Here is a 20,184-nt window from a genome sequence, read left to right as displayed (position 1 = left end):
ATGCTTGCAATCGTCTATTGTTTGATGAAAACCCATCACAAAAATCGAAACAAGTCCGCAGTATGCTGAGCTCCATTGGGACAAAGGCTGGGTGATAAATCTGCTGGATCTTGTTTTAGAAAACCTCTCCCCTCTTATACCTACGGAAGCAGCGCCCTCTGAGCTCCGTGCCCCTTGCTTGAGAACATCACAGTCTCTTACAGTAAGATCCATGCATTAAATGTGTGAAGCTTATTATTTAAAATGTTAATCATTTTAAATTTTAATCCCTCATTTCTGCAGAACTTTCCATGTACCTGTAGAAGACAAAGTAAAATCACAGGTCCTACATATACAATGTGCAAATTCAATGTACATGTTGAGCCTCATGAATTCTAATAATAGGTATGTCATCTGATTAATGTCTATTATATCCATGCTGCTTAGGAACGCAACAGCACAATCCTATGCAGGCCTACACAAAAGCAAACCCTGCGGAGTTCAATGGGGCTTAAGATAACACTCTATTGGACTGCAGCTTTCATTCCAAAAAGGGTGTTAATTTGCATTAACAGGGAGAACTCTGGAGTACCTTAAAGAGTAAGAGAGTAATAAATAACCTCTTGCTTCATCAAAGGTCTTGAAATGATCATATAATGGATATCTGCTTTTTCAGGCAGTTATAGCCTAGTCCTTTGAAAATTTTACTCAGTCCTAAAGAGCAAGGGAGAAGCAGAGAAGACGATCTGCCACCACAACTGAGACCAGGGGGACTTGCTTGCTAGGATGGAGAGCAAATCACACACACACAGCTCCAGACTGATGTAGCTGACAGGACTGAGCCTCTTGCTGGATTCAAAACTTCTGGTGGTCAACTCTGTCAACAACCCATTCTGGGACTCTCTGCCTGTTGTTGCTTTTAGCTTTCCATCCATACGTACACAGTGGGAGCTTCCTCCATAGCAGAACCCTCACCAACAGTGGTGCTCCTCTCTGCAAATGAAGGCTGGAAGAAAGGCACCAACACACCACCCAAACCCCTTCCAGCCAAGAACATGGGCAAGGATAAGATCAGGAGCAGACTTTGGTAATATTTTCACAATCATTCCTTTTGGCGTAGCTGCCTTTTAATGGATCTTTTCAATAGGCTCCCTGAAACTTCACATTATTACAAAAGCACCTTCTCGGTTTGGTGCCTTATGATGGGGAACCCTCTGCACTGCCCTAAATCCATCACTGATAATCGTCCTCTTGGTGTTCATAGAATTGTATGAATGAATGTTTATTGCAGTCGCAGACCATTCATAGGCATAATGGATCGCAAGACATGGTGAACACACACCGTTTGAATGGCAATGCCCATCAACTTTTGGGGGGATGGCACTCTGAAATATTTTAGGGGGGGCAAAGGGAAGGTGTTATAGGAGTCAACTCCTGCTCCCCCAAGAGAAGCAAAGCTCAGAGAAGGTCGTTGGTCACCCTTTAAATACATCCCTCTTTCATCTGCTGGCGAGGGCAAAGGAAGAGAAATTGTTCTGTTCTTATTATTTGACGGTCTGGCTAGCTGGCTGCTTCTCATGCATCAGATGTCAAGGAAATAAACAACTATCTGACTTTTAGAAGACATCTGAAGGCAGCCCTGTTTAGGGAAGTTTCTAATTTTTGATGTTTTATCGTGTTTTAAATATTCTTTTGGGAGCCGCCCAGGGTGGCTGGGCAGGCGTGGCAAGATAGGCTGGGTATAAGTAATAAATTATCATCATCATCATCATGCAATATTTCCCCACCCGCTGCTCAGTTTCCTCCCGGGTCTTTTCCAACCCAAACCTCCCTTGGGAGACCTCTCCACGTGCGGAAGGCTCCACACTCTCCACCACCGACGGCGCCGCCCCATCCATCTCCAGCGGACCATTCTGCGCCTGGAGTTCGCCCCTGGCATTGCGCTGCCGCTAAGGATTCGGCCCTTGGCAAGCCAACCCGGGAGCGAGAATCGAAACGCTCCTGCCGCTGCGAGCTCTCCGGCAGCTTCACCAGCGCGCTCCGTCGCCAGGGCCGTCCGAACTGGTTCGAGCCCGGCTGACTCGGCCAATCGCGAGGCTCCCGACTCCGGGGAGCCAATCCGCTTCGGAGAGGTGGGCGGAGGCGACGGAGCGGGTGCGCAGGGGATGCCTTGTGCGCGCTTAGAGCGCTCGCTTGCTTGCCTGGCGCCGCCGCCGCTCGCCCTCCCGCCTGCTCGCTCCCTTCCGCCGATCTCGAAAACTTCCAGCGCACTACCGGCAAAGGAGCATGCACGGCGGGCGGAGGCGCAGCGCGAAAGCCCAGGCCCCTGGTCCCACGCCGGATCTCCGCAGCTCTTTGCCATGAAGCACTGGCTCCCGCACCTTCAGGATCAGAGGTAAGCTTGGCCGAGGTGAGGGTTTTCCTTTGGAGGGTCCTTCGTGCTGCGCTTTCCTCGTCCAGACGTAACACTGCGCAGGGTGCTTTGACCCGGGAGGGCAGGGAGTTTTCGGAGTCTCGTTCACCCTTTAAATACACACGTGCCCTAAGGATTATGCACGCGATCCTTCACTCGATTACTCGGAAGCAATCCGCCCTTTGTTCCAGAGGGATTGACGTCGAAGAGTTGGGCATCGAGGTGTAAATCTTACGCGGGGAGATCCGTCGCGCTGGGGTAGGCTTCCTAACGTGCGAAATTATGAATGGAATCAGATTCCGAGGGGAGTGGAATGAAATGACTGGGGAGCGACAGAGAAGCGACGCGTCGGCAAACTCTGGAGATATATTTGGTGGGGTGTCGATTATTTTGAGATTTATTCAGCGTCCCCCAGACGTGACAACGTCCCAAAAAATAATGGCCATGTGTTAGAACGTCGAGGCGCCACAACAGCTTTGCTGTTGAAACTTTGATGTTCAATTGTGGCGACAAGAAAAGCCTCTGGCACCAGATTTCTAAAAATGAAGTTAGGGTGGGGGATAGAAAGAGTAGGATGCGGGGTTGAAAAGGAAAGGGCAAAATGCTGAGGAGAGGAAGCGGAGGTGCATTCCAGTTCAAGGGGAGTTGATACGGCGGCAAACGGCAGGTCCCTACTTGCCCCAAGGAGAGTGATGTGGGAAGCTGGGCTGCATTTCCGTGGGCCTTTAAGAGCAGCACATTTTCAGGCGCCAAGACAGAAAACAGAAAAGGGAAACGAATTGCAGGTGGAGGCAAATCTCAGTAGGGAGCTGCAAACCTGGCTAGGTAGCGGTAATTGGGAAGAGATGCATTCCCTACAGCAATATGTTGGGAGAAGGTGGGATGTCGAAATTGCATGGAGGTGGCTTAATAATCAGACTCTGTAAAGAAGGAGGTGAGTCAGATGGTGGCTGGGACAGGTGCGATTAAGTTTAGGTAACAATGAGCAGTATGAAGGTTGTAACGGAATGATACTGTAGGCCCCAGGCAAAATGTGCAAGAAAGTAATGATTACAAGTGCCAAAAATGAACCTTTGTTGTATATAAAGTCCCTTTTTATTTATGTAAACAGGAGTCCATTATAAGCAGAAAAACTGGGGGATATACATGTTTGTATAAAACTGGTGGGGTTGCAATTATGAGTGTTTACATCTGTCCCTCTCCCTTATCATTCACATAAAAGCAATTAGGAGAGATGCCAATAACATAGATGCAAACTTCTGCAAAGTCTCTTGTGTACAATCAAAGGGTATCTGAATTTTGTTTTCTTTGATTTGAGCATACACACAGAAAGCAAGGGAGTGGCTAATGTTAAATCCATTGAATTCAGTAGGTCTTCTCCTGAGGTCTGCTTCTGAGTATGCCTTGGATACAACCTTTCATTTCTTTTTATTTGTGAGATGATACAAAGTAATTGCTTCAAAGTAAAATATGGTTGCAAGGTTTTTTGGAATTTGCTTGGTAGATTTCAGTTAACTCCACAGTCCCAAGTAGACACCTTTCCTTAGAAGTAGGTCCCAATGATTGCCCATGGACCATCCTTTCACATAAGCATGCTCAAACTGCAGCCTATAGTTTAAAAATTAAAATTATAGTTTAAAGATTAAAATTTGTCCCTCAGCTGATATGGAAGAGCAAATGACTGGGCAGGTTGTACAGATGGACCCTCTTCTTCCTTGTGCCAAGGTTAAGGGAGAATAATCAGATAACTATCTTTCCATTTTTATCCAAAGCTATCAGACATATTGTGCCTTGGAATGAAACCGTTATGGCTTTTCTTCTAGCAATAAGAACAACAAGCAATTGAGTCAGTTGAAATCAATGTCACTATCTTTGCTTAGACCTAGATCAACTGGAATCCTGAAGGGAACATTTTGTACCCTGGTTCAAGTATAATGGGAAATAGCATATGAAAGACAATATTCCCTTCAAACAAGGGGTGGTAGCTTTTCTTTTATCCAGTTGTTATATGCAGGGGAGCAAGTAGAAGGAACTTTCCTCATAAAGGCTCTGTATTTAAATGCAGTTGGTTGATTAATTGATTAAAATCCATGTGATTAATCAACTTGTAATTGCTTGACAAACACTGCATTAAATAGATATTAAGATTCCTATGCGGGAATCAAAACATAGTTCAGATTCTTGTGGTTTAGCATAATTTTTCTATGTGACTGGTTATCAGCCACTTGGGTTTATTTTTTCATCAGGCAGGGATGATCAAATCAGTCACTATATCAAATGCAGTGGATTGTCACAATTTGAAAACTAGGGAGGTTATTCCCCCCCCCCAACGTAACATGCTGAACCATGCTTGATATCCTATATTATTATCATAACTGAATATACAAAGCTCCATTAGAACCTTAATATTCGTCCTGATCAGCACGGAGACATATGCATATAAAATCTCTTCAGGAACAGCAAACCATTCTTTTTGCTAAATACTTCAAATCAAGCAAAATACTAAGTTCAAAATAATGCACAATAAACAAATACATTGCGTGTAATTTCAAATAATGTATTCCTTAGCAAAGCATGATTAAGAGATTCTGTAGGCATAGGATGGGAGAACAGAGAACAAGAAACCTCGTAATCCAACCAGTTAAGCAGTTTAAGGGAGAGAGATTTCAGCAAGTGCTTAATACTCCTGTGGAAATCTATGAATTAATATCAAACTTTGGCTGGGTAATTCTCAAGCTTGATAATGTATCCCAAAGATTTGCTTATCATTGTTGCTGGCATCTGGTTAAATTCTTCTTCTTCTTTTTTTTTTTTTTTGCAAGTAAATTTTTATTCAAAATTTGTAGAAAAAAAGAAAAGAAAAAAGTACAAACACATACAAAAATAAACATTTTAACATGACTTATTCATCCTATTTTCATGCTATACAAAAAGAAAAATGTACAATCATACCAACAAATAATATAGACCTTGGGCTCTACTTAGCCTTTGACTTCCCTTCACCCTTTTGGTAAGTATCAAATAAATCCCAGGTAGCATAATTAGTTTATTAAAGTTTATAGTTATTAGCTGATAAAGTTTTTCTAATGCTGCCAGTTCCTCCTATATATCCGTTCCAATATATTTCCAAAATTTACTCCATTTTTTTTGAAATTTCTGGTCATCTTGGTCTCGTATGGCATCTGGTTAAATTCTAAATTGGTTACATTGTTTTTTGGAAGATGTCCCAAAGAGGAAATAGCATTTCTGGTGAGGCCTGTATAGGGTGCGTAATTATTCTTCTCTTTCCTTTTTAAAAAACAACATTAGACATAATTAAAAGAGCAGGATGGTTTCCTTTTGTTAAAAGCATTGGATCCATAGTTTCTTTAACTTTTCTCTTACTTCCCACGGATTTGTAAAATCATGTCCATTGGTAGGGAAGTCTCCAACCCATCAATACCTTCTGGTAGTTTAATTCATTTGCCTTTCTGCTTTTTATCACAAAATACTTGAGCTGTCTAAAATGCCCTTTTTATTCATATCTGCCTTTATTTTTGTGTTTATTTAATAAACATATCGGTCACTTTTCAGCAAAAGCAGCTCTCTCAAAGTGACTTATAAAGAAGAAGATATGTAATTATTACTCATATCCATTAACATTACTACAAAGTTGGACTCGGTTCAAAACCAGGAGCCTGATTTGGAATGCCTGGCTGTTAAAGAATCAGATGGAAATCTTTCTGTTTTATTTTTCTACAAGAACTTGCAAAGGCACAGAGAATATTTTCGTAAGAAATGCATCACTGTTTTTGCCTTAGTATTATCTTAAAATTATATGAAACTTTTCTTGCTGACTGCCTAAGGCAGCTATGGGTAGTCAACACGGTGCCTTCTAGATGTTTGACTCTAGATCAGCGGTTCTCAACCTGTGGGTCCCCAGATGTTGTTGGACTACAACTCCCATCATCCCTGAGCTCTGGCCTTGCTAGCTAGGGGTGATGGGAGTTGTAGTTCCACAACATCTGGGGACCCACAGGTTGAGAAAGGCTGCTCTAGATGGTCCCATCAGCTCTAGCCAGCATAGCCAATGGACAGGGAGCATGGGAGTTGTAGTGCATCTGAAGGGTGTGGCACCAGCTATGCTTGCCTTAAGCTGTTGGAAACCTCTCTTTTGAACTTCATTTATCTTGGCGGTGGAGAAGCTGTAGTGCTGATCAGTCATCCCTGATCAGTGGCTATGGTGGCTGTGAGAGTTCACTGACATCCGGAGGGCCATAGCTTCCCCATCCACGAGCTAACCATATGCTTCTCTTTTAAAGTTCAGCTGCAGAAATAGCTTAGCAACAATTTCAAGTGAAAGTTAAATAGAATAGCTTTATCATAGCTGCCCTGTCCTACATTTCTGATGTATTCTTTCTTTTGGGGGTGGAGGGAGCCCTGGGTATTTGAAGCAGAACATAAGTGACAGAAAGAATTCCAGTGTGATTCCTGCTATTGAACGGCTGCTTTTCTAAACGACTACAGTGGTACCTCGCAAGACGAATGCCTCGCAAGATGGAAAACTCGCAAGACGAAAGGGTTTTTGGTTTTTTGAGTTGCTTCGCAAGACGATTTTCCCTATGGGCTTGCTTCGCAAGACGGAAACGTCTTGCAAGTTTGTTCCCTTTTTCTTAACACCGTTAATACAGTTGCGACTTGACTTCGAGGAGCAACTCATAGCATGCAGTGTGGTAGCCTTTTTTGAGGTTTTTGAAGACTTTGGTGATTTTTGAAGCTTTTCCAAAACTTTTCCGAAACCGTGCTTCGCAAGACGGAAAAATCGCAAGACGAAAAAACTCACGGAACGAATTAATTTCGTCTTGCGAGGCACCACTGTATGTTGTCTTCAGCCACAAGTGTCTCTCTATATGTAGACACCAGGGGGACTACCAGTGATGGCAGACTTGGGCAGCTGGCTCGAAGCATGCAGGGTGTTTCTTCAGGACACAACCAACCAACCAACAGCCAGCAACTGTTACAGCTGTTTCTCATGAATCGTTGCTATCCGTATTTCCCTTGTCTCAAGATGTGTGGCCTCAGAGATGTTTTGCACATCCCATGTTGAATAGATCCCAAATGAGGCCTGCGAGTCAACTGTACCTCTGTGTGGGTTGCCTCCTCCCCCCCCCCCCCAGTCATACCCAGGGCTTTTTTCCAGCCGGAACTCACCAGAACTCATTTCTGACACCTCTCAGGTAGGCACCATTGCCTTTACAAGACTTTGGAGCTTTGTGCTGGGCTTTGGAGCTTTGCACAATGAAGAAAGCGAGTCGATTTCACAGTACCCACGTCTCCAACCCCGCTCACTCTTGGGGCTCTTACTAGAGCTTACCGGGGAGCATGGGAGTCGCTAAGGGTATCTGCCAGAACACCAGGTCCTCAGAATGCTCAGTCTGAGGTTTTTAGTGGGGTTCCGCGACACTTTCGCAATCACCCCAATCTTCAAAGCACGAGGGCTCTTTCAGCCGAAAGAGCTCCAGTCTGCCATTAATCGGGCAACCAACCGCAAGTCCATGGCTGTTATTTTCCAAAGTACATGACATAGAGCAATGTAACTGGTACAGCAGTACCACACAGAAGTGGTGATGGAGGGACACTACTCTAGCCACATTCATACCATACAACCTTTTCAATACATGAATCTAGACTCAGGGCTTCTAGACTCGGGCATTGAAGGAATAGGGTGGCCATAAAACCATTTGGGAACTTGCCTACTTGTCTTCTCCCTCTTTAAGCTGAATAATTGCAATGATGAAGGCTGGTGTTCCTCAGTCTGGCATCCTCCAGATATTTTGAACTATCTATGTGCCTGCTTTGTTATGATCAGTAGGTAAGGTTCTCTTTGTGTTCCCTGCTCTGAATGATGTGAGCAGTGTAGCAACCCATGAAAGAGTCATTTTGGTGGGGCTCCATTGTGGTGGTCTCCCCACTGAAGTGCTTCTTGCATCCACAACATATTTGCTGTGAAGCAAATGAAGCTGCTATTATAATAGTTATGAATGAGTTGTATCCAACTTATTTTGACTCAGAGTAGATCCATTTGAATTAATGGACCCAAGTGAGTAATGTCAATTGATTTCAATGAGTCTACTCTGAGTATGTCTAACATCAGAGACAACCCTAAGCATTTTATTTGAATTTGGCTTTAATAATTGTATTCTATATCATATTTTGTTGTTTGTGACTGTTGTGGGGAATGGGTGATATAAAAAAAAACACCTTAATAAATAAACTCCGCATTGACCAAGCAGGTTGGGGCAGATGGGTGCTGGAGTCCCATAACATCTGCAGAGCTCCAGACTGGAGAAGGCTGGGGTGCAGTGCACGGGCTGACTTTTAACATTATGGGATTTCAATGCCGTCACAATTTGGAGGTTTGTCAGCATTGTGGATTTAGTTGCAGCTGCTGTGACTCAAGAAAGTAGGATTGCAGAATAAATCCCCCAAAAGAAATCTTCTAATCAACCCAGCAATATTGAGATTATTGTCTGAAGGAGGAAAAGTAGACCTGGGGAAATGGAACCCATGTAAGAACTCTGGGCTTTCTCCAGAATATGAGTTTTTCTCTGAAAATGTCATTACAGTACTAACAGGCTTTAAATAGTGCCCAAAACTGGAAAGCCCCTTCCCTAAAGTATTGTTTCCATCTGTGAAGAGGATTTTGGAATAGGAATGGCCACACAGCTTGAAAAGGATGAATGGAGGATAATCTCTATTTTTCTATGTGTCCAATAGAGACAGAAACCTTATACAGAGCACAGAAGCTGCAGCATTCAGCTCCTTGTGTTTTGAAACAGAAAACCTGCATTTCACAGTCTCTGTATGTAGATAAAACCATACAGGGGGTTTTCTCCTGAGATTCTCTCCTCAACACTCATTAGCAGAGTTGTTTATGATTGGCTGTGAAGGATCAGTCTGTGTTTTTGGGCTTGTTCTTATAACTCAGAGGATAATGCAACATAGGAACTAGAGTAAAACTATAGCAGTACTCTTGGTTAAAGAGTGGAGGTATTTTTTGTGCTTCTTAAAAGAATACCTTATATAATAAACCAGTGAAGTAGTCTGTGCCCTAGAGAGGTGTTTTTCACATTTGAAATCCAGAACTTATTTTTCAGAGCTTGATTTGTAAGAATCAACCCAAAGCTTGATTCCTAAGAATCCAGGGGCTGCTTGAAAGTTTAGCAAGACAAACTGGTCCCAGGTTGACCCAGTAGCAAATCAGCAACCCATGCAAATCTCCGAGCACAGGTGTTGTATGTTGACAAGACCTCACTCCTGTCAGCAATTGTTCTGCAGCATTCTTCACTAACTGTAGCTTCTGGATCAAGCATGAGGGAAGACCCACATGGAGCGCATTGCAGCAATGCAGTCTTGGAAGTAATCAAGTTAAAGCAGCACATGAACTACTGTGGCAAGGCTTTCCCAATCCATGAATGCCTGCAGCTGTCAAACCGGATGCAATTCCTGACATGCAATTCCTGAATGCAGAAGAATCCTCAAACTTCAAACCTTCTCCTTTGGGGGAATCTAGGGTAGGCAACAGACCAGTTTCTCAGTCACGGGAACAACTCACCCACAGTTTCATTCTTCATTATTTTTCTGCTCCTTTCCTTTCAAATATCTTGGGGTGTTTATCTTGTTGGTCTTCAAGGTGGTGGCACAAAATGTTATTGCTTTACTCAATACAGCTATGACTCAGGCAGTCTTTGGAAGTATCACAGTAAATGAGAGCGGACAAGCTGTGTGTTTCACCTATTGCAAACATGAGTGCTTGGTGTACTGAAAACTAGTCACTGTTGGCATGTAAACTATGCTAAATCATTTCCCTATGTTAGCATCACATCTCTCTGCCTTTTACCCCCCCTCAGTACCTGACTATGAATGCTATCTGTAACTATTTGAACCAGTGAATTAAGCAATGTATCAGTGCTTTGTAGATTACGAATATTTAAGGCAATGTGGAAGATAGCTTTGGTTTCTCTTCTTTTATGCAAACTTGCCCAATTGTTATAACAGAAGAGATTAGAAACAGTGAGTTTTAGCTTCCTGTGTATCTTACTATTATTATTATTAATGGGGATGAATGGCAGGCATTTGAGATACTTTGGACTCAGTTTAAAATATGTTGCAGTTTAAAATTTGGCTCAGTTTAAAATATGTTGCAGTTTAAAATATGGCTCAGCTTAAAATATGTTGCAGTTTAAAATATGGCTCAGTTTAAAATATGTTGTAAAATATGATGTTTAAAATATGTGCAGGCCATTTTTATTTGTTTGATGACATAATTTGTATTAAATTTGGTGCAATCAACCTCAACCTTAGTGGTTTAGGATCAGAAGTGATCCTGGCATTTCATACCTCTTGGATTCTAAGTTTATAAAATGTTTGTTGGCTTGCTGGAGCTAGCCATGTGGTTGAAAGGGATGACAAGATAGCATTATGAGATGCTGACCTTTTGTCCTTTTTCGTGTAATCACCAGTAATGATCCCTACATCTGAATATTAAGCTAGGGTTTTCTGGTGCCTGAACATCCCCGTTGGATGAAACCAGCAGCATGCCCTTGTGGAGTTAACATACTGCAGTCAAGGAATTTGTAAAAGAGATCTGCCTGGCCTTTCATGACATTTTAGTTGAACAGACTTGAATCTGCTCCTCTATCTGGCTTTGACATAAATTCATAGTAGTATCCTTAATCACTTCCCTACAAAGCCCTGTTCCAGGATTCAGTCGTTCACTAATGCAGCGTTCGAGAAATAGCATGATGATTCTTCTGACAAGGATTAGTGCATTCTAAACATCCTGGTGAGTTTTTTTGCCCCCTTCCCAATAATAATGTCATTGCGACTGCAGAGGTGAATATCTGGAAAATAATTCAGTCCAAAAATATATTTTAGTCAACCTATTGCAATAATTACATTTCGTATCTTCCTCTGTGACATTTCATCTTTTCCTCATTCCCAAATTATGCTTTAAATTTTCACTGTGCTTTTTATGTGTATTTTTGCTTTCACCTAAGGAAAACTGCTGGAAACCATAGGCTTCCATGTATGGGACTAGGCGGTGGCTGTTTAGCCTAGTACTGTCTACAGTGACAGGTATGGCTTCTTGTAAGATCTCACTCAGAGAAGCATTATTTTTCCAGCCATCGTATATGAGATAATTTTCATACACATTTTGGTAGTACTATTTTTCCCCCCGCGAAGAACTATAGTGCAAGATTAGAAGTGAAATCTGAAGGATCCACATATTACTTTATGAAGTGTCAGTCAGCTTAGTTTCACTTTAAAATGCTTATCAAATGAATTCCTCAAATATCCCAAGCAATATCTTATATTTCCATTTATTGGCCAATGGGTGAACACCATATGTAATTACCCCCCCCCCAAACACCATCCCACCTACAGCTCAAAAATTCTTTGTCTCTCTCTGTTGAACAGTTTTAACCCTAAATGTCAGGAATGCAAAAGGATTGCACCTTGAACTTGACCCTAAATTTTAACAAATATATGTTTACAATTGCAAAGAAATCAAACTAGTTCTCTAGAAATGCTAAGTTGCTGTTTGTAATGCAAAAGCAATGCATGAATTAAATTATGTCACATCCACACCATGTGTTTAAAGCACCTAGCTTCCCCCAAAGACTCTCAGGAACTGTAATTCTCCCCCACAGAGCTACAATTACAAACACCCTTAAACTACAGCTCCCAGGATTTTTTTTTGGGGGGGGGGACACCATGTACTTTAAATGTATGTTATCAATTTGAGCTCATTCTTATTTTTCCCTGAGACACAGTCAAGTAGAACAAAACAAAAAAGCAGTAACAAGGACAATGAAAACAAAGTAACTTAAACTTCTAGGTTATGAAGTTAAAATAGCCATATACCGTATTTTTCGCTCTATAAGACGCACCAGACCACAAGACGCACCTAGTTTTTGGAGGAGGAAAACAAGAAAAAAAAATATTCTGAATCTCAGAAGCCAGAACAGCAAGAGGGATCGCTGCGCAGTGAAAGCAGCAATCCCTCTTGCTGTTCTGGCTTCTGGGATAGCTGCGCAGCCTGTATTCGCTCCATAAGATGCACACACATTTCCCCTTACTTTTTAGGAGGGAAAATGTGAATCTTATAGAGCAAAAAAAAAAAAAGGTAATTGATAAACCAATGATAACATATCATCTGTTAATAAATAAACATTAAACAGTCCTTTGATAATTCCCAAGGTCCATCAACAAAAATACAGTAACAGAAAATACTTCAGATTAAAAGCAAAAACAATGTATTTCCAAAACTAAATCCTGACATCAGCAACAAGTGATAGCCCACCCTGCTGCTCTCTATAGCAGAAGCAGCCTTTGTAGCTGGAGTCAGTCAAGGTCTCGCCTTTTCAGGCCAGATCACAATAGGCCAGGTGAACAGTTCTTGTGGGACTTGCAATCCGATGACACTTTGAGGGGCAGCCTTTGTAGGCCAGCCAAGCAGGGAGCAGGACTCACAGTAAAGCATCCTCAAAAGCGGCTTTTGACATCCAGAACAGCATAAGCAGCCTTTTGTAGCTGGAGTCAGGCCAGGTAAAAATAAGACAGATGAGCAGGTATTCCAGAGCTCTCAATGAATTATTTCTGGCACTTGCAGCAGCAGCTTTTGCAGCTGGAGTCAGTCTAGCCCCCATCCTCTCAGACCAGGTAGAAATGGGCCAATAAGCAAGGAGCAGGCCCTGTGGGCTCACAGGAAGATTCATTTTAAAATGTACTGTCCACTTTTCCTCTGGGCTGCATCATTTTGGATTCTAGATGAGGGCTCACATAATTGAATGTTGCTCCCGCTAAACAGAAAAGCTTGTATGACAGGGAGCATGCTAGATTACAGTCCTGTTCACCAGCGTCTAATTTTCTAGGTAGGGGTTTTTGATCTTGTTTTTTTGCCTGGAGAAGCATTTGGTCATATGGTACAGCCCACATGTAGGTATCTCAGTTTTCTTTGTTTACAAAGTGGGAGCTGTATCAAGATGTTGCGATATGGAGTGTTCTTTTCAGGAATTCAACCACTCTTTTCCACCACCACCTCCTTTCTGATTTTTTAAAATAAATATTATTGTCCCCCTACAGTTAATCAGTATTTCATGACTCCTGGGCACACTCAGTACTCATTGGATTGTTGTGAGGGTCCTCCCTCTAGGATTTCTCTTCTAAAGTTTTTTTGTACTGCTACAAAACTTGGCATTCACACAGCCCTGCTGATCTCTCTGTTGCGTGTGTGTGCACAGCAATGTTTTGAATGTGTTTGCAATTGTGCTCACCATTTGAACATCAGAAATGGAGCACAGTGTTTAGAGAGCTAATATCCAACTTTTTAAGTATATAGAATCCTTAAAGTTGCTAACAAATAAAAACAAATAGGTAAATAGTCATAAACAGTATTTATCTTAAGGGTCAATAGGCAAAAGCTCATGAAGCAGTAACTTCATTATTCTAGCCAATAATGGAGGCTGTTCTGCTTTTAATGGGTTTCTAACATTGGGTTATAGGGACGCGGGTGGCGCTGTGGGTAAAAGCCTCAGCGCCTAGGGCTTGCCGATCAAAAGGCCGGCGGTTCGATTCCCCGCGGCGGGGTACGCTCCCGTCGTTCGGTCCCAGCGCCTGCCAACCTAGCAGTTCGAAAGCACCCCCGGGTGCAAGTAGATAAATAGGTACCGCTTACTAGCGGGAAGGTAAACAGTGTTTCCGTGTGCGGCTCTGGCTCGCCAGAGCAGCAATGTCACGCTGGCCATGTGACCCGGAAGTGTCTCCGGACAGTGCTGGCCCCCGGCCTCTTGAGTGAGATGGGCGCATAACCCTAGAGTCTGTCAAGACTGGCCCGTACGGGCAGGGGTACCTTTACCTTTACCTTTAACATTGGGTTAGAATCCCCGTCCTTTTTCATCAGTGATACAGTGGTACCTTGATCTACGAACTTAATCCGTTCCGGAAGTCTGTTCTTAAACCAAAGTGTTTTTAAACCAAGGCGTGCTTTCCCATAGCAGCGGGAGACTCAATTTACAAATGGAACACACTCAACAGGAAACGGAACATGTTCTGCTTCCAAGGCAAAGTTCACAAATCAAAACACCGACTTCCGGGTTTGCAGTGTTCTTAATCCAAGTTGTTCATAAACTAAGCTGTTCTTAAACCAAGGTACCACTGTACTAAGAATGGTGTTTGAATTTCCTCTTTTATATTCTGAATTGGTGGGGAACCCATAACTGATGAATATTTACATTAGATTTTGTAATCTTTCATTTTCCATTTCATGTTAATGATGTTCAGAACCAATTCAGAGGTTTTTTGGGGTTTCTTAAAAGGTTCTGGCAACATCATATATGAGAAAACTGTTGGTTAGCAAACTTACTGGGTGCTGTTGGACTTGATGGTTGCCTCTTGGCTGACCCTATTTTTTAGTGCTAATGTGACATTAAAATTAGATTGGAGATATATTGCCATCCTGAAGCAATTTGATGGGACATTAGAGTAATTTCTGAATAAGTAATCAGTACCATGCTATAATCAGGTTACACGGTAGGTCTGTTCTTTTCAAAAGTGGAGAGTATTTTCTCCTTGGTTTAAAATTTAGAAGCAAAGAATCATTCTTGCCAAGTACATGATATAGCAAATATAAAAAAGTCACAAACCCATGTTGCCCCCTGGATTCACTGCTACTGGCAGCATACTTTTGAGAAGGGTCTTAGAGAACAGGAGTTTTCAAGATCAGTGACAGTGGTCATCCCAAAGTTTTGAAGCAACTGATCAAATATTTTTAAATGTCAACAAATCTTCATAACCCTGAGCATTAAATGTAGCACTCATAGGACACTATTGTCTTTTGATATGTGGTTCTAGAAACTGGAGAGAAGGGTTATAAAGGGGTGAACATCTGCTTAAATTCTCCTCGTCTCTGATGGAAAGAGGGACATTTGCAAGAATTCTTTCCCCAACCTGTCCTTATTATACCTTTCACACAAATACCCCACCAGCATTTTCTGCATTGGGACATCAGAGAAAACTGGGAGGAGGCAACCGTTGGCTACCGCAAGAGGCACAGACTGCAAATTAAGAGACACAAGTCTCTGGAATTGTGGCATAAGGAAAAATCCTGCAAGCAAGCAGCATATAATACCTCTGAGTCTGTCTTAGAGGCTTCTATGCCATACTAGATCAAATGAAGCAAATGGGCTGCTTGGCTGGGTGATTCACACTGGAGCCTGGGAGCAAATCACAGTGTATAGGAACTTATAACCTGCAGTCCTAGGTGAGTCACCCCATAGACCAGTAGAAAACAGACCTGACACCTTCAGTTTCTAGATCTGGCAACTCATGATAAGAGGATAGCCTATTTCCTCCATCCAATTAAATAGGTGGGCAGGGTGAGCTTGCCCCTAATTTTCTGCTGTAAGTCTTCGTGTTCTTTGTGACTCTCAGTACCTCATTTGGGCTGCTGATTTTGTTTATAATAATGTACCACCGTGTTTGTTAGCATGTCTTGGTGGCATGCACATCCTTGTTATTACTAGGTAACTCATTGGCTGGTGTTGGTTGCTTGTATACTGCCACTGTTGGGAAAAGAAAAGAAAGGATCAGCAGATCATTTGGAAAGTGTGATGTGGCATGCAGGTTGCTTATTAAGCACTTAAAAATGTGAATACTTGGGCAAAACTAACACAGAGCAAAGTAGCACTCAAAACATAATGTCTGTCACTTCATGTTTCTTAATGCAACCAGTACCATGCCTGTTGACAGGAGTCAATTTGTGCCTAATAAACAATCCAAATGATTAGGGCATGGTTAATTTAACTACCCATCTAAAAATTCTTCCTACCTAAGATTCATGCAGAATGGTTGTCTAGGAAATTTTCTATTTTGGTTGTAGCCAGAAACATAGAAGCAGCTCAAAGTTAGCCTATCACACTGAATTGTTCCGGCTTGATTGGTAATCAAAATTTCATGAAAGCTCCATTTGAACCAAAGTCCTGAATTTCCAAGAGCTCAGTTCCTCTTGAACTGCATAAACTGGAGGAAAATGAAGGTGGGTCTCCGCTTGTTCTGGGGATAATGGCTCAGCACAGAACCTTACTCCTCTTCTCCATTAATGCTCTCTATCCCCCCCCCCCCCCAATCCCCAAATGACTATCAGATTTGATGAGCTGGAGAAAAGAAAGGATTGAGTGTTCCAGTCCTTCCTGTCCCCATTCCTCTTAATGTCCACCCTCAGTGCCCATCTTTCCACCTTTAAGCTTGAATGTAATTAACACATTCTGTATTCTTTGCATTCCATTCTCATCACTGTTTCCATTCCTCAAACCCCACACCCATGTCTGCGATACTTCATGCCAGAATGAATTTGTTAAGTCTTTGATATGTTGGTGGTTTTTACTGAGAACTAATGGAGCCTGCATCTGCATTGCCCTAATTTGGATTCATTTTTTCCCTAAGTTAAGTGCAGAGGCAGCCAATATGGTGCCCCACATTGGGCTACAACTCCTGTTGGCCATGTTGACTGGGGCTGCTGGGAGATGTAGTTCATCAACATCAAGAGGGCACCTCATTGGCTACTCCTTGTCTAGTCTGTGTTGGAATGTTAGAAGACCCATCTTTTGCCTACGATCTTAAACAGGTGTTTGAGATGTTTACCGTATGTTCATAAGTTGAGTTTCTGTGATGCCGAATTTAACTTAACTTGGTGCGGAATTACAGAAGTGTTATGCCAAGTTCTGAAAGTCCTGCTTCATAGTTGGATTACTGGCAACCTCAAAAGGTATTATGTACTCTCCATTAGTATTTCAGAGTGGCATGTTAATACACTAATATCCTAACATAGGAGTAGAAGAAGAAGAAGAGTTTGGATTTGATATCCCGCCTTTCACTCCTTTTAAGGAGTCTCAAAGCGGCCAACATTCTCCTTCCCCTTCCTCCCCCACAACAAACACTCTGTGAGGTGAGTGGGGCTGAGAGACTTCAAAGAAGTGTGACTGGCCCAAGGTCACCCAGCAGCTGCATGTGGAGGAGCGGAGACGCGAACCCGGTTCCCCAGATTACGAGACTACCGCTCTTAAGCACTACACCACACTGGCTCTCAAGTGTAGGACAAAGCAGGCCTCTGTCATAGAATTTACAGTCAGAATAATCATTTTGGGTGCCTTTTTTAACAAAAGTCAACAGCGTTACAAGTAGAATATTTAAAGGGGATAAGAAACTCCATAGAGCTGCCCAACTCTTCCACAAAGCAGGATGATCCAGTACCAACCTTTTCCAGATCTGTCTAGAGGCTCATGACACATCTCTCCAGGTGAATGTTTCATTTGCATCAGCATTGTGGGGAAGATCACATCCATTCCTGGTTACACAGTGGTACCTCTGGTTGCGAACGGGGTCCATTCCGCAGCCCCATTTGCAACATGAGCAGAACGCAACCTGCATCTGAGCATGCGCGGGTCGCGATTCGCCGCTTCTGTGCATGCGCATGACGTCATTTTGAGCATCTGCGCAAGCGGTGAAACCTGGAAGTAACCCTTTCTGGTACTTCTGGGTCGCCGTGGGACGCAACCTGAAAAGATTTAACCTGAAGCAAACTTAACAAGAGGTATGACTGCACAGCATTAAAAAAGCCCAAATATTATTTTACTTGTATTTAATTTAACTAGAACACCAAGTCCAAATATTCTTTGAATTTTACAATGTTAGGCTTTAATCGCTGCCACCCCTCTCTCTGTGGATGTGGGTGTGAATAATCCTTCAATTTCTTGTAATAAAGAAGCCATTGTTTGAGTGACAGGCATTATTATTATTATTATTATTATTATTATTATTATTATTATTAAATGTTGTTTGGTTGTAACACCTACAGTATTTATCCTAAAAGTCCCATAATAAGAGAACTGTTTGCTGCAGATGGGTTTGCATCCATATAATTTTTTTTTAAAAAGGAAAAACTCCCGATGCACATTTGTGTCATCTAGTTCCCTCCAACAATGCAGTGAAAACAAGCCATAATATTCCTGATTCATTTATAATACAACTAAAAAAACATTTTTTATTGGGGAGGGGAGTATCCTAGCAGAAGACCTTTCTATCCTATTTCATAACATTGATACACTGCTAGATTATAGAAAGCCTCAAAGCTGTTTACAAAAAGATAAAACAATAAAATCTAGTGCGTTTTCTGTGAGTCTAACAACTAAAATTGCCAACTTTTATTTTCTCTCCCACTTATTTCATATTAGGGCACAGAAGAAATCACCCTTATATTTAGACCAAACACATTTTTCTTTATTACCCATGTAGAAAATTCAAAACAGATGGAGAAACATAGATACTTGTTGTTAACATTTAATTATTCTCATTTGAAGAAGATTTAAAATGGGGAAAATACAGAATTTTGGGGTTTGGGGCAAAATGTACAAATGCAAAATGTACAAACGCGGGTGGCGCTGTGGGTAAAAGCCTCAGCGCCTAGGGCTTGCCGATCGAAAGGTCGGTGGTTCGAATCCCCGCAGCGGGGTGCGCTCCCGTTGCTCGGTCCCAGCGCCTGCCAACCTAGCAGTTCGAAAGCACCCCCGGGTGCAAGTAGATAAATAGGGACCGCTTACTGGCAGGAAGGTAAACGGCGTTTCCGTGTGCTGCGCTGGCTCGCCAGAGCAGCGATGTCACGCTGGCCACGTGACCCGGAAGTGTCTGTGGACAGCGCTGGCCCCCGGCCTCTTGAGTGAGATGGGCGCACAACCCTAGAGTCTGTCAAGACTGGCCCGTATGGGCAGGGGTACTTTTACCTTTACCTTTAAGACTGGCATTTTGATCCTTTCTTGAAACGTCCCCAAGCTCTATTGGATATGAACATTTTAATTATAAGTACATTTGTGATTATTTATTTTGCTAACAAAGTCAACATTTCAAATTCTGCAATAGCAATTCACAAGAACACTAGCATTTCAGTACTTGTGGCTTCTAGTGTCAAGGTTATGAGCATTAAAAGAATATCATTTGAACAAATATACTTGAAATGAAGAGAGAAGCTTGGATTTTTACTACAAACATAGCTTTTTGTGAGTGGGGTACGAGGAAGCCATGCAAACTATGAACAGAATAGTTTCCAAACCAGAGCTTCAGCTGCTGCCATTTTTTAGACTTATTTTCATAAACTCTCTGCGGTCATCGGCTGTATGCCCCTAAATACCAGTCTGGGGCAGGAGATGGATATTGCACTCATGTCCCACTTGAGGGAAAGGATTATGTTCTTAATCTTGTTTTGGGTTCTGAGGAGCTCTTGAGAAACTGCAGTCTTTGGGCTGAACTGATGTGATATTGATTGCGTGAATGCAATAGCGTGCCTGTTTGTTTTTGCAGTGGTTTTCAACTGCACAGAGACTTCACCCGAATATCTTCCTTTCATGTTAGACAAGGGGGAGGTTGTGTGAGGAAGGACCTCTAGAGGTGTGGAAGTCCTGTGTGAACACATTTTTGCCAGTGAATATAGGGGGAATGGCACAGTCAGTCTTTTTATCAAGTGAGTACCACTCGTGGTGATGGGTAAACAAGAACTTTGCTACCCATCTGTAATGTGGAAACTGTAGTGACCCATATCGCAGGATAATCTTGAGGATAAGCCCATGAGAATTATAAATACAGCTGAAACATACTAGATACACGATACAGAATGAAACTTAGAGTGGTGAATGGCACTATTTAGCGGGAAGAAACCCCAATTAAAATACTTGTTATTACATATTTTTACATGGCTGTTTATT

At 42.3% G+C, this 20,184-nt stretch overlaps 1 protein-coding gene across 2 annotated transcripts in view; it reads left to right on the top strand.

Moving 5' to 3' along the window:
- The first annotated feature begins 1,920 nt into the window (after nt 1-1,920).
- The window catches only part of AMIGO2 (adhesion molecule with Ig like domain 2), a 29,649-nt gene continuing 11,385 nt past the window's right edge, over nt 1,921-20,184 (top strand). For both annotated transcript variants that reach the window (XR_013394341.1, XM_028747125.2), the window contains exon 1: nt 1,921-2,374. The gene's annotated coding sequence lies outside the window, so the exon portion shown is untranslated. The remainder of the gene's footprint in view (nt 2,375-20,184) is intronic.

Source organism: Podarcis muralis, chromosome 10 (assembly GCF_964188315.1).
Source record: "Podarcis muralis chromosome 10, rPodMur119.hap1.1, whole genome shotgun sequence".
In the NCBI taxonomy this organism is placed as follows: Eukaryota; Metazoa; Chordata; class Lepidosauria; order Squamata; family Lacertidae; genus Podarcis; species Podarcis muralis.
The sequence above is the reverse complement of the archived record's forward strand: the minus strand, read 5'-3'. Positions and strand labels throughout refer to the sequence as shown.